Consider the following 14,428-nt stretch of genomic DNA (forward strand, 5'->3'; position numbering starts at 1 on the left):
TGCTATAGGTTTCCCTTCCCCTACTACTCCCAGTTCTGCTCTGCCTCCCCTCCCTTCCATATCCACAACTTTCAGTGTCTCATTAGAAAACAAACAAGAATCTAAGGAATAATAAAAAAAAATAACATAAAACAAGAACCAACAAATTGGAATAGAATAAAACAAACAAACAGAAGAAATAAAGCTAAAGGAAAATTCACATACACAGGAATCCCATTTTAAAAATTCCCAAACTGGAAGCCATAATATATATGCAAATGACATAGAAGACTAAAATAAAAAATGCCCTGACTCAACATTATAAAACTAGAAACTTCCAAAAATGCTATTAAGCTTATTTTATGTAAGCCATCTATTGCTGGGCATGGGGGCCTACCCTTAAACATGGCAGAGGCAGGTGGATCCATGTGAGTTCGAGGCCAGCCTGGTCTACAAAGGGAGTCCAGGACAGCCAAATTTTGTTTCAAAAAGAAAAAAAAGTGGTTTGTTTCCTTAGTGTCACTCCCTTGGAGGAAACTAATTTTTTATTTGCAAGTGGTTATCTACTGGCAGTAGATTATGGGTTAGGAATATTGGCATGTGTCCACTTTTCCTTTCAGCCCTAGGACCCTATTTGGTACAGACCCATGCAAGACCAGTGCATGTTCTTAAAGTCTCTGAGTACATATGTATGCCAGCCATGTTGTAGCTAGAAAGCCTTGTTTTCTTGGTGTTTTCCACTGCCCCTGAATCTTAACACTCTTTTTGCCTCCTCTTCCATAGATTCCCTGAGCTTTAAGGGGAGGGAATCAAAGGAAACATCCCATTTAGGGTTTAGTGTTCCAAGGCCTCTCATTCTCTGCATATTTTCTGGCTGTGGGTCTCTATTTCTTCCCATCTGATGCAGAAGGAAGCTTCTCTGATGATGGCTGAACGAAGCTGCTACCAGCATAGCACCATGTTAGGGATACATTTATTGCTACATTTGTTTAGCAAATTAGTAGTATTTGGTTTTCCCCTAAGTCTCTACTCTGTCTAGTCTTAGGTTCTTGGCCACAGCAGCAGGATTGGGTATTGACTCCATTTCATGTAGCGGGCCTTAAATCAAATCAGATATCGATTGGTTACTCCCACAAACTTTGTACCGTCATTGCACCATCATATCTTGAAAGCAGGCCACCATTGTAGACAGAAAGATTATATCTGGGCTTGTGTCCTAGTTAGGGTTACTATTGCAGTGATAAAACACCATGGCTAAAAGCAACTTGCAGAGGAAAAGTTTTATTTAGCTTACACTTCCATACTGCTATTCATCATCAAAGGAAGTTAGAGTAGGAACTAAAACACAGCACAAACCTGGAGGCAGGAGCTGATGCAGAGGCCATGGAGGGGTGCTGATTTTGGATTCTCATCATGCTTTGTTCAATTTGCTTTCCTATAGAACCCAGGACCACCAGCCCAGGGAGGTCACCACCCACAGTAGGCTGGCCTCTCCAAAATCAATCAATTAACAATTTAGAAATGTTTTAGGGGCCTGGTTACAACCTGATCTTATGTTGATATTTCTCAATTAAGATTTTCTTCTTTCAGCTTATGTCAAGTCAATATAAAATTAGTCAGAACAATTCAACTTAACACATACACACACACACACACATACCACTGTGAAGTCCCAACCTTTCTTGTCTTATCTTATCCCCAATATCACTTATTACTATAGATATCACAACATAAAACATTTTACAAACTGAAAAAAAACCCTTAAAAATTCAAGCAATTTATTTTATTTTTTTTAATTATTAATTCATTCATATTACATCTCAATTATTATCCCATCCCTTGTATCCTCCCATTGCTCCCTCGGTCCCACTCCAAGCACTTTAAAGGTATCTCTTTTTTTTTTAATCATCTCTTTCAAAATCCAAAGTCTCTGTAAAACTCAAAAAATCTCATTTTAAAAAATTTAAAGTCTCTCAGCTGTGCTTGCTTTCCCTCCTGTGATGAGATTCCACTTGAGAGATATTCAACCACTTAACTTCATTCTGGGATTTATCTCCAGTTTTCTGCTTGGTCTTATTTGATATGGACCAAAGGACTGGTCCTTTTATTTCAGAATCCTCATCTGTAACAATAAAGGAGAGAATATCTAAGTACAATGAAAGAAAGAAGTATACATCCAACTTCTGCTGATCAAGGACCATGAGAAAAATAGTCTAAGGTGAGGCAGAGGTGCCCTGTGTTGTCTCACCCTTAGCTAGGCCAGCATCCTGAAGAGAGTCAGAGCTAGTGAGGGCCTGAGCATAGCATAGCAGCAGTGTATAGCCTCTAGAAACTCAGGGCCACTATCCACTCAAGGGCCCAATTACACCTGTCAGCTGTGGAAGCAAAGGAGTGGGGTTAGATGAAGTGACCATTCAGTCGTGGTTTATGTAATTTTCCTCACAGAAATGGTTAGTTCTGTCAGTAGAAGCCATGTTGCCAATTGTAAGGTTGTGTTAAGCCTGTCCTATGACATCTCTTTACCATCAGAGCACACTAATTCTAGACTAAGATCAAGAACATCAAAGACAATGGAATGTGAACCCAGACTCTCTTTCACATGAGATATGCACAGGTAGGTGACGGGATAGTCTGCTAAAATATCAGAGGTGACACATAAAGATAATCAGGCTCAATGTCAACAGGAGCACTATACCCTAGAACAGAAACATGCCTCCAATTTCTCCTTAGAGGAGAAATCTGTATATTCACATACTACAAGGTCATTCTGGGCAGATGAGTGGAAAGGGGGTATATTTGAAAAGCCAAGAGATTATCTGAAAGAAAACAGAGACAGCTTCTTGACAGTTCTCCCAGGAATAGTTGAGAGATAGCATGGTCAGGTTAATGCACGTGACACAAAGTCTACCCCACACCAAGATCACTTTCATTCAAAACCCAGAGAGCTATGAGTAAAGCTAGGCCAGTCAGAAGAAACAGAATCTGCATCTTTCACAGCCCATGCAGAGAAGAAGTTCTCTACCTGTGTGACTTTCAGCAAATCGCTCTTATAATTCACAGATAGCCTGTTCCAACTACCACAGTGGAGTCGAGGGGATGAAGCACCTTAGACAGGGCTCTGATAGTCTTATGTCCCACAATTTCAAGCTTCTCCTCCAAATGCAGAGTCTTTGATTCATACATGTTTCTTGCTCCTTCTCTGCCTCAAAAATCACTTTTACTATCTAAGAAATGCAATGTTATGAAACACTGTGACTTTGAATATAGCAGCCCTTGGCCTCGAAATCAGAGCAGCTGTAACTACTCACCAGAGACCCTTAAGATGGGGCCCGCTGAGTCCTCAAGGTGGAAAGGGACTATTAAAATCTCACCTGAGGTTTCATCTACTCCCTGCTATCAGATGAACACTTGTTGCAGGAAAGATTGAAGTATGGCATAGTCAGGCACTGGGGGCAGGGGGCGGGTAGACACTCGCTCATGTCTCTGCAAGAAAAGCTCATGCAACATATATTACAACATTATGATAGAAAATGAGTGCAAGAATGTACATGACTAGAGCTGGCTAGGAATGGCTTTGGCCTAGAGGGAAAGCACATAAGATATATTTGTAGAAAGCAACCCTGAGCGAAGAGACCAATGTTGAGGGGGTTACCGCTCCAGACTTGAGGGTATAGGACAGAACCACAGTAATACAAACAGCATGGTGCTGGCACAAAAACAGAAACATAGCCCAGTGGAACATCCTATTATTTAACAAAGAACCTAAAAATATACACGAGAAAAGAGATAGCATCTTCTTGACAACTTGTGCCGGGAAAAACTGGATGTCCATATGTAGAAGAATGACACTAAACTCATGTCTATCACCTTTCACAGAAGCAAACTCTAAATGGATCAAATACCTAAACTTGAAACCTGAAACACTTAAACTGCTAGAGGAAAATATATCCAGCACCCTTCATAATATAAATCTAGAAATAAACCTTCTATACAGGGCTTCATTGTCTGAGAATTAAGGCCAACAATTGACAAATGGAAACTCATAAAACTAAAAAGCTTCTGCACAGCTAAAGAAACAATCAATTGAGTGTAGAAGAAGCTAATAAAATAGGAGAGGCTCTTTGCCAGCTATACATCTGACAGAAAATATCGTGAAAATATAAAGAACTCAAAAGGCAGTCAAAACTCAAAGCAACCAATTCAAGAAGGGGAGAGGGGAGCTACAAATTTTAACAGATTTCTTCAAAAGAAGAAATAAAACTAAGAAGTATCTTTAAAAATGTTTTTCATTCCTAACATTTAAGAAAAAGCAAGTCAAAACAACTTTGAGAATTCATCTTATGCAAGTCAGATGGCTAAGATCAACAAACAACCAATAACAAATGCTAGTGAGGTTATGGTGGGCAGTTGGTGGAATTGCAAAGTGGTCCAGCAACTCTGGAAATGAGTGTGGCAAACTCTCAAGAACCTAAAAATAAATTACTTCTTGTGCCCAAACAACCAGACAACCTCCTCCACAGATATTTGTTCAGCCACATTCACTGCTGCTCTATTCACAATGGGTAAGAAGTGGAAGCAATTTAAATGTCCTCCACCTGGCCAATGGATAGTACACATGCAGTACACATACACCACGCATTACTATCCAGCTATAAAGAACATACAACCAAGAAAACTGCAAGTTAATGCACGGAACCAGAAAATATTATATTGACTGAAGTAACCCAGACCAAGAAAGACAAATATTGCATGTTCTGGCTCATCTGTAAATCAGGAAAGTAAAAGAGCCACCACCGCAGGAAGCCCCAGAGGGAAACAGCGGAATACAGATGATATGAAGAGGAAAGTCGACAAAGTGTAGTGTGTGTTGTCTGGGGGTGGTGGTGATGTGCTTCAAATAGTGAGGAGGATGGAAGTCAATGCAGAAGGATAAGGAGAAAGAAAGCTAAAATACAGCTAAGGATATCTAAAAACATATAAGAAATCATATTATTAATTATTTGTTAAAACTACATATAATATGTAGATGCCTAGGTGTAATACATATACATGTAGAGTTTAAATGAAGTTATTCTACTTGGGCTGAAAATGCTCCCCCACAAGAGCCATAGACTGTCTAATAAAACAAAAAACAAAAATCTAATACCAGGAAGAAGAAGCCCCCTTTCAAGCTTCTCGTCAGGGGAGTCCAAAAAACTCCCAACTGAAGACATAGACAATGACCCAGGGTTAGCAAGGTCATGGCTCTTAGAAGAGTACCTAATGCTCTTACTTGAACTATCACAACGCTTAACTGTATCCTAAATACTTACACACATGTGTAAGTGCAGTTCTCAACCTTCATCAAAGCAACTTCTTTGCAACAGATGGAGACTATTACAAAAAATATCTCAATCAGCCAAAATGCAGAAATAAAGCAGTTTATACATCGCAAACACAACTCCTGCACCTAAGGCTCGGGGAACAGTGCAGAAAAGGGGCCAGAGAAACAGGAAGCCTTCTGTAAAACTGTCTCCCAAGATGATAAGCATACTCACGGTTCCTCAACAATATGGTTAGGTTACCTAAACAACACCTGAACAAAGACAATACCAACAGGCGTACAAACATAGAAGGGGGAAATGCCATGGGGTCGTACCAATAGAAAAAGTACCACAGACCAAAAGAGGAAGGGGATGCTGAGAGAGAGAATTGGTCTTCCCCAGGAATAATTTGTTATTCCACATCCAGTGGTCAGCCATGAAATTATATACACATGAGCCACACTAAACAAACTCATCAGGTTGAACAAGTTGTACTTATATATTTAGGCATGTTTGTGTGTGCATGTGTGTGTGTCTGTGTGTCTGTGTGTCTGTGTGTGTGTGACAACAATTTTTAAAAGTTCATGATTTTTAAAAAATTATTTAAGGGCTGGGAATTGAACTCAGGACCTCTGGAAGAGCAGACAGTGCTCTTAACCACCAAGCCATCTCTCCAGTCCCCAAGTATATGATTTCTAAAGAGACTAAAGTGGGGCACGTAGGACGTTTTGGAGGAAGGAAAAGAAAGCAAAACAAAAAACAAAACAAAAAAAAAACACAAAAAACCAATGTAATTGTATTTTAATTTTAAGAAGAATATTTTAAAAATAATAAAAAACCTAAATGCCTCAGATGATGAACTCAGACGCCAGCATGTCCATTCTCCAGAGAGTGATTTGCTCTTACTCCCTGGGACTGGAGTGTTTGCAACCTCCTCAGCACTGCTTGGCTGGCCTCACCCACCTTATGGGGTCTCTGTATTGTGAGCTGTTGTTTACATAATTGCTGTAAGACTCTTTAACTGCAAATGATTAGCAGTGCAAAGGTGAAGGCGCTGTGGTGTTTGCTTTCTGGAAGGCTGTGCCATCTCTCAGCTCCAGCTCCCCTTCTCTGCGTAAAATCTATGTGCACTGTCCCTCCAAAGGAGAACTGTGAACTAAATCCTAACTAGCATATTTCTTCACTCTCTATGGGAAAGTTCCATAGTCTGTTTGTCAATAGGGTGGTTTGTTGTTGTTTTTGTAGTTTTCAGGATCTATTCCATAATCCCAATCAGAAAATACAGAGAACTGAGATAGCCTCAAATACATTCCCTAAGTTGTGACTGACTGAACAAGCCTCATGTCCATCATGGGGCAAGCACAAGATCTCAAGTGCAGCAGCTCTCCAGGAAGGCTTTCATGTTGAGGTTAACTCTCACTTCCTGCTGTAGTGTGCAGGCATGTTTCTCCTGTTCCTCCTCTGTGGGTTCTTTCAGCTCCCTCCATTTCTATGAAGCATACATACCAGCACACCACTGTGTGCAGATACCAGTAAGTTCTTTGTAATTCTGGAAACACGCAGATCTGTGGGTACACTTCCTTTGTCAGGACAGACACTACTTAATGAGTCCAATCTAACAGATAAGAGGTTAAAAGCTTTACTGTCAGGCTAGAAAAAAGAAACCATGTCTTTAAAAATGACCATTTTGGGCATCTTACCAAAAGCAATCTAACAGATTCGGTGCAATCTCTGTCAAAATACCCACATGATTCTTGACAGACCTTGAAAGATCAATTCTCAACTTCATATGGAAAAACAAACAACAACCAAATAAACAGAATAGCTAAAATAATCCTGTACAATAAAAGATATGTCAAAGGAATCTCTATCCCAGATCTCAAGTTGTACTGTAGAGCAACAGTAATAAAAATGGCGTAGTACTGGCATAGAAATAGGCTGGATGAATAATGGAATCAAATTGAAGACCTAGAAATAAACCCACAACTACAGACACTTGAGTTTTGAAAAAGAAGTCAAGACCATACAATGGAAAAAAGACAAATGGTGCTGGTCTAACAGGATGTGTACATGTAGTAGATCCATATTTATCACTCTGCACTAAATTCAAGTCCAACTATCAAAGACCTCAACATAAAACTAGAAATACTGAATCTATTAGAAGAGAAAGCAAAAATCAGCCTTAAACTCATGGGTATAGGAGACAATTTCCTGAACAGAACACCAACATCTCAGGTTCTAAGATCAACAATTAATAAATGGGACCTATTAAAACTGAAGAGATTCTGTAAGGCAAAGGACATGGTCAACAGAACAAAATGTCAGCCTACAGACTGGGAAAAGATCTTCACCAACTCTACATCCTAAAGAGGGCTAATATCCAAAATATATAAAGAACTCAAGAAACTAAACACCAAAACCCCCAAATAATCCAATTTACAAACTGGGTACACAGCTAAACAGAATTCTCAACAGAGGAATATCAAATGGCTAAGAAATACTTAAAGAAATGCTCAAAGTCCCTAGTCATCAGGGAAATGCAAATCAACACAACTCTGATTCCATCTTACATTTGTAAGAATGGCTGAAATAAAACACAAATAACAGCATGTGATGGCAAGAATGTGGGGAAAAGGGGGAACACTCTTCCATTGATGGTGGGAAAGTAAATTTTTACTACTACTTTGGAAATCAATCTGGTGCTTTCTCAGAAAAATTGAGAATGGCTCTACTTCAAGATGCAGCTATAGTACTTTTGGGCATATACCCAAAAAATGCTTCACCATACAACAATGACACTGCTCAACTGTGTTCATAGCAGCTTTTTTCATAACAGACAGAATCTAGAAACAACCTAGATGTTCCTCAATCGAAGAATGGATAAAAAAAAAAACAACTGTGGTACATTTATACAATGGAATACTACTCAGCTATTAAAAACAAAGAAACCATGAAATTTTCAGGCAAGTAGAAGGAACTAGAAAAGATAATACTGAGTGAGGTAACAGACCCAGAAAGACACACATGGTATATAGTCACTAATAAGGAGATATTAGCCATATCGTAGAGGATAACCATGCTACATTTCACAGACCCAAAGAAGCTAAGTAACAAGGAAAGCCCATACAAGGATGTTTGAATCTCACTCGGAAGGGGAAGGCATCAGAAGCAGAAGCGGTTGAATAGAGAAAACAGAATAGGAAAGGGAGTGCTGAAGAAAATGAAGGTGGAGATCAGATGAGGGTAGAGCAGGGTTGGGAGGACAGAGATAAGAGAAACCATTGACAAGGGCATCGCTGAGGCAAACTGGTGGCCTATGACTTGGTAAGCTTCTGGGAAGATATGGGGTGACTCTAGCTGAGACCTCTAGTAGTGGGTGATACAGAGACTGAATAGGAACAGGACTCCTAATGGAAAGAGGGGTACTCCAACATACCCACAAAACCTTCGACCCAAAATTTACCGTGCCCACAAGATGTGCAGTGATAAAAACAGAGCAGAGATTAAGGGAATATCCAACCAACGCCTGGCCCAATCTAAGACACACTCCATGGGAGAGACCAACCCTGAAACTATTAAGGACACTCTGCTATGTTTGTTGACAGGAACCTCGCATAGCTGTCCTCTGAGAGCCTCCACCCAGCAGCAGATTGAAACAGATTCTGAGACTCACAGTCAAACACTGGATTGAGTGCAAGGGGGCCTTCTGGAAGTGTGGGGGGAAGGATAGAAGGCCTGGAGGGGACAGGAGCCCCACAAGACCAACAGAGTCATATAACCTGAGCCCAGTGGGGCTTGCAGAGACTGAAGCACCAACCAAGGACCATGCATGGAAGGTACATAGATCCCCTACACAGATGTAGCAGATGGGCAGCTCAGGCCTCGTATGGGTCACCTAATAAGGGGAATGAGGGCTGTCTTTGACAAGGACTCAGTTGCATGCTTTTCAATCACTTCCCCCTGGCTGGGCTGCTTTCCCAGGATACCGAGGAAAAGGATATACTCGGTTGTTATGTGATTCTGAAACAGCTGAAAGGAAGGCACAGCAGCCAGCCAGCCAAGCAATGAGACTTTTTTTAGCAGTGTTTTTTCTCACTTGTCTGAGATATGTTCTAGAAGAGACTCTTTCACAGTCTATAACCATGAAAATTCACAAAAATGAGCAGCAAATGTCTCTGAGATTGACATCTACCTGTGTAGGAGGGTACCCCAGGGGAAAGGGTCGGGAGGGGGGGCATCAGGCTGCATCCTGACTTGTGAACCTGCCATTCTGAAAGCCAAGCAAGATATTTGGTCCATGAAATTATTAGTTGAAGTTTACTTCCTAGGGGCCTAGGAACCCCACATGATATTGTACTGAATATATATCTTGTTGAAATCACAACAAGATTTGTTCTGAAAAGTCAGGAAAGATGGACCCTAATTGTCACATGATGTCCTAAGGAAAACCTTATGTATATTCTATGGAAAGATGTTTGTTAAGCTGATAAATTAGATAATAGTCTTGTATTCAGACAGGGAAAGAAAGTGTGAACATTAGTTCCTAGTAGCCTCTAGTGAGCTGGTCACCATGACCTCCAACTGTATTTGTGCCATAAAATCTTGAATTGCAGTGTTCTTGGGAAGCTCTAGTGTGTTACCTAAACTGGCCATTTAGTGCCTGAAGCCACGTGGTCTTTCTTGGAGTAACCGTTGTTCATTTTGTTGAAGATGGCAGGGGGAATCAGGAAAAGCCATCAGCCCAGTGCATATGGAAGCCATCCCAGGCACTACAGAGCCTATTGCTCACAGCACGAGTTCACTTCCCTTAATCATACTTTATGCTCTCCAAAAATAATGTGGGGGAAACATACATTATGTACTTAAAGATAGACCATCTGTTTTCTTTCTCTGCCAGGAGAGGAATTTCTTATTAAAATGAAAGCCTCGGGTCATCACAGGAAGCAGAAAGCTAAGATAAATGTCTTTCCCTTTCACCCTCCCCGCCAAAACCCCCATATGTACAGAATGTTTCCCATGGCCACTCAGTAGAACAGGTGGATACACTTAAAGTTCACACACAGGCCATTGACTGAATGCAAACCCACAACCAGGGAGTCCCTACCAGCAAGGTTGTATATCTGATGTAATGCTTACAACAAATGCTGAGATTTAGAAATCTCTGCCTTGGAGTATTGAATCCACAAGGACAAGAGGTAGGCTGTGTTCACCTCTGTTATCTCCTGAACTTCTCACTTCAGTCACAGACTGCTGCAATAAAGGCATCAAGCAGATGCAGCACTTACAAGGAACTATGTCTTCTCTGCAAAAACTTGGGGCAGTGGTGTCCACCGTTGCACCCTAAAGTCATCTAAGTGTGCTAAAAACATAAAGGTGCCCAGGATTCGCCCCTGATGCAAACCATTAGCTCCTGATAAAGTACCTTTCTGCATATTTAGCTCATATTGAAGATGGGTGTTTAAGAGTTAGAATTTTTAATAATCCATGCCTGTCTTAGTCCATTCATACAGCTATAGCGAAATAAAAATAGAGATCGAGTCATTTGTATATACAGTGGGTTGTATTTATTACAAATTCTGAGGGCAGGAGGCTCAGGGCCAGTCTCCAGCAGGCTCTGAGCCTGGTACAGGATCAATTTCTGTTTCCAAGATCTTGTGGCTGAGTCCTCCAAAGAATACTAGTGCTGGCACCTCACATGGTACACAACAGATGGGCAAAATGTCAGAGGCCAAATAGCACCTCCACACCTGTCTATGAGTATGCTGACCATGGTCCATTCACCCATCTTAAGGATACCCTGTTGGCGATGCAGCTTATAAGCTTATGAAGTGTATAAGGCACATTAAAACTACAATGATAGCTCTTCTAGTCTCTAGAATCCATACTAAGGAAGATTCTTGGTCAGGTAATAAAAATAAGACTCAATTGAAATCAATATCAAAATGGATGACAAATTTGGAAAATGGTTTTTTGAAGTTTAGGATTTTAAAACATTCTTTCCTAAATTAATTTTGTCAAAAGATTTCACAAAATGAATGAATGATCGGAATAATTGATTTATTTACAGCCCTTGCTGATTAGCAAACCCCAAGAAGAGATTGATATATCTATATACATACAGATAGATTATAGAAGATGGATAGATATAGATAGAGAGATCAATAGATAGATAGATAGATAGATAGATAGACAGACAGACAGACAGACAGACAGATAGAAAATGTGTGTAAGGTTTTCAGAACAAGCATGTTCTTAGAGATATTGTAGGCCTCCATATCAGCGGGCTCCATTCTGCTTCAAAATCAGTCTTTTAATGATACCACTAAGAGCAAGTGCTGGCTGGATACAAGACACAAAACATGCATATGTCAGAGCATCTCCTTTTCCCTTAGAATAACTGCGACTCCTGGCCATTGGTGCTACACCATGAGATGCACCAACTGAATGAGAACCTGCATTTTAACAAGATCCCAAGTCTTCCACATGCAGGCCAGCTCCGGAACCTGCAGCCATGGACCTGCACACCAGGAGGAATTGCAGCCTTGTTGAAGCCCAAGACAGCACTCAACTTGAAGCCCTTCAAAAACTCTTCGCACTTACAACACATATGGTTAGGAGTAAGTTTGCTAGAAGTGATTTCTAATCCCCCAAATACATCATATCTCTTTTTTAGAGAACAACAAAACAACAACAACAACAACAAAAAACCAACCCATCATATTTGACTTAGGAATGCTGGGATGGGTAAAGATGTAGCATGGTGAGTCAAGCTGAGTGACAGGCTGTGCTCCCAGATAGAGCATTGCAGAGAGTTTTGACTCTGACATGAATAGAGAGAGAACTCAATGCCTGGAGCCCTGTGGACAAAGAACAAGGAGGCTGGGGAAGAACTGACAAGTGCCAGGCATGGAAACATTTATCCATCTTGTTTAAACTGCACACTTGACTCCTGCAGATAGCTTCTCCCAGCATAGGCAGCCCAATCAAGAAGCAATTCCCCAGAGTTATCAAGTCAATAGGCACATCTATTCTTCTCCTCCTTGCCTTCAGTCCCACTCTATTTGCAGATTCAGAATGACCTCTCCTGCATAAACCACTTTCTCACCCACCTCCAAAACTCACTATAAAATTTTTAACAGCTCTCTGATACTTACAGAGCACGTGGTCAGCCCAGTTTTAGAATGTAGCCTGCAAGACATGTTATCATCTCACTGGCTTTGCTAAGGAACAGCTCGGAGCTAACAATAGGAACAGAACACTGGGAAAGTTCTATATTCCCAAATAGAAGATGAATTCATCCTTGCAATACACCCAATGGATCTCAAGAATGAATTCTTTCTGCTTATCTAGCTGTCCAGGTACTTGAAAGATGATTTCCTTAGCAATTCAGCCAGAGCAGAGAGAATCAGAAAACACACTCTGAATCTATAATATGTGGTTGTCTGTCACCCAGAAAAAGAATGTGTCTGTGCCTTAGAAAGTAAGCACCTTCATCTTAAGATACTTCAGTTCTGGAGAAAACTTTTCTTCCACTCTCCCTCTGATGTCTATTGGTTAATATCTGAGGAGAATTAATTAAGCCAGTGTCTTCTCTGGTCAAATCAATAGATGGATCCTCTTCTCCACCCTGCTCCCATATCAAATATGGAGGACTGAGAAGTTCCTCTAGGAAGGTGTTTTTAATAGACTGTGGAAAGAAAGAAGGGTTTGTGACTTTACAGAAGTAGTGGATGGCAGGATTCCAGGCTGAGTTGAGAAGAAGCAATTTCGAATAGCTATGGAAGTAAACAGAGATCAGGGAGAAACTATGTGGCTGAATGCACATAGAAACTTGCTAATACATTAGTCTTATGTGAAAAGAACATGTCTTTCTGAAGAAATCAAGCTATGCGGTACAACAAGGAATACCAGTGGATATTTCAAGCAATATATGAACTATTCTGAGTCTTTGTTTACACTGTGATATTTTGTGCTTGGAGATTTCCACTCCTTAAGGAAGTGGAGACCTTTCATCATCGCTGATCTGATGTTTACCACAGCAGATTTTCAGGTCATCTGGCTCGGAGCTTAAGACTTGGAAGTTCCAGGAATGATTGTTTCATCCAGCAGGTGTTCTTCACAAAGCCAGTCACCACTGTGGACAGCTGAAAACACAGTATGGAATAGAGCAAATACTGGGCCATCAGAGAGTAAGATCTTTCCCCGGGAGCGAGCCACTTAGAAACTTCTGATCTAAGTGTCCTGGCCCACCCCTATTGCAAACTGAGAAAGTCTGTGAGCAGTGTTTTTCTATTTTACATAGACATATACATGCATGTGTGTGTAATCTATATGTACATATAATAAGTCACATATATAATAAGCCTGAGGTCCCTCATTTGACAAAGATAAAAACACAGGATTATAGTCTACTTGACAGGGATGTCGGAGGACCCTTGGCTGAAATATTAAGATGGTGATTGCTGGCCAGTGTTAGGCTGTAGAGGGGGGAAACAGGGAATGTGGTCCCCCCGAAGCCAACTGTGCACGGCCCACTACTCCAACTGCATCCAATTGCCCACTAAGGATTCTGCCGTAATAGCTATTTTAAATAATGTTTCTCATACCTACCTCTGGACACTTTTAGAACTGATTTATTTCTATCAAAATCCATTTTTCTCACATCCTTTGGAGAAGGGAAACAAGAGGAAAGTAACAAATCCGTGCACTCACAGCGTCTCTCTCTCTCTGTCAGGAAGAGTCTCGCCTGTGGTTTCTATGTGCTCATCTGCAAATGGGTATTATAGGCAAGGAGGATGCTCATCTTCAGACAATGTTGCTGTTGAGAATACTTGATAGCTTCTGTCTTACTTCAGACCCTGAAACTTCCCTGAGTAGAAATGATAAATGCTTAGCATAGCAGTAGCTCTCTATGTTTTTGCAAACTATGTTCTCTCTTTTAGATAATCTTTCCATCCCCACTTGTTGTTGTTTTTTTTATAAAGACAGTGACACTCAGGGGAATACCCCAAACCACATAGGAGATGAGTAAGAAGGAAGGGGGTCGATATTCTAATCAGGATCGTTCTTTCACTATCAAATGTGCCTTCAAATGAACATCCTGGTATCATTGTTCAGGGGTCTTTCACAATGAGAAAGCTGAGGTT

General features: G+C 40.7%; 1 long non-coding RNA gene across 2 annotated transcripts in view; it reads left to right on the plus strand.

Moving 5' to 3' along the window:
- The first annotated feature begins 11,490 nt into the window (after window positions 1–11,490).
- The window catches only part of LOC311580395, a 33,599-nt gene continuing 30,661 nt past the window's right edge, over window positions 11,491–14,428 (plus strand). For both annotated transcript variants that reach the window (XR_014773446.1, XR_014773447.1), the window contains exon 1: window positions 11,491–13,471. This is a non-coding gene — a long non-coding RNA (uncharacterized lncRNA). The remainder of the gene's footprint in view (window positions 13,472–14,428) is intronic.

Source organism: Acomys minous (assembly GCF_964271855.1).
Source record: "Acomys minous genome assembly, chromosome: 2".
Classification (NCBI taxonomy): domain Eukaryota; kingdom Metazoa; phylum Chordata; class Mammalia; order Rodentia; family Muridae; genus Acomys; species Acomys minous.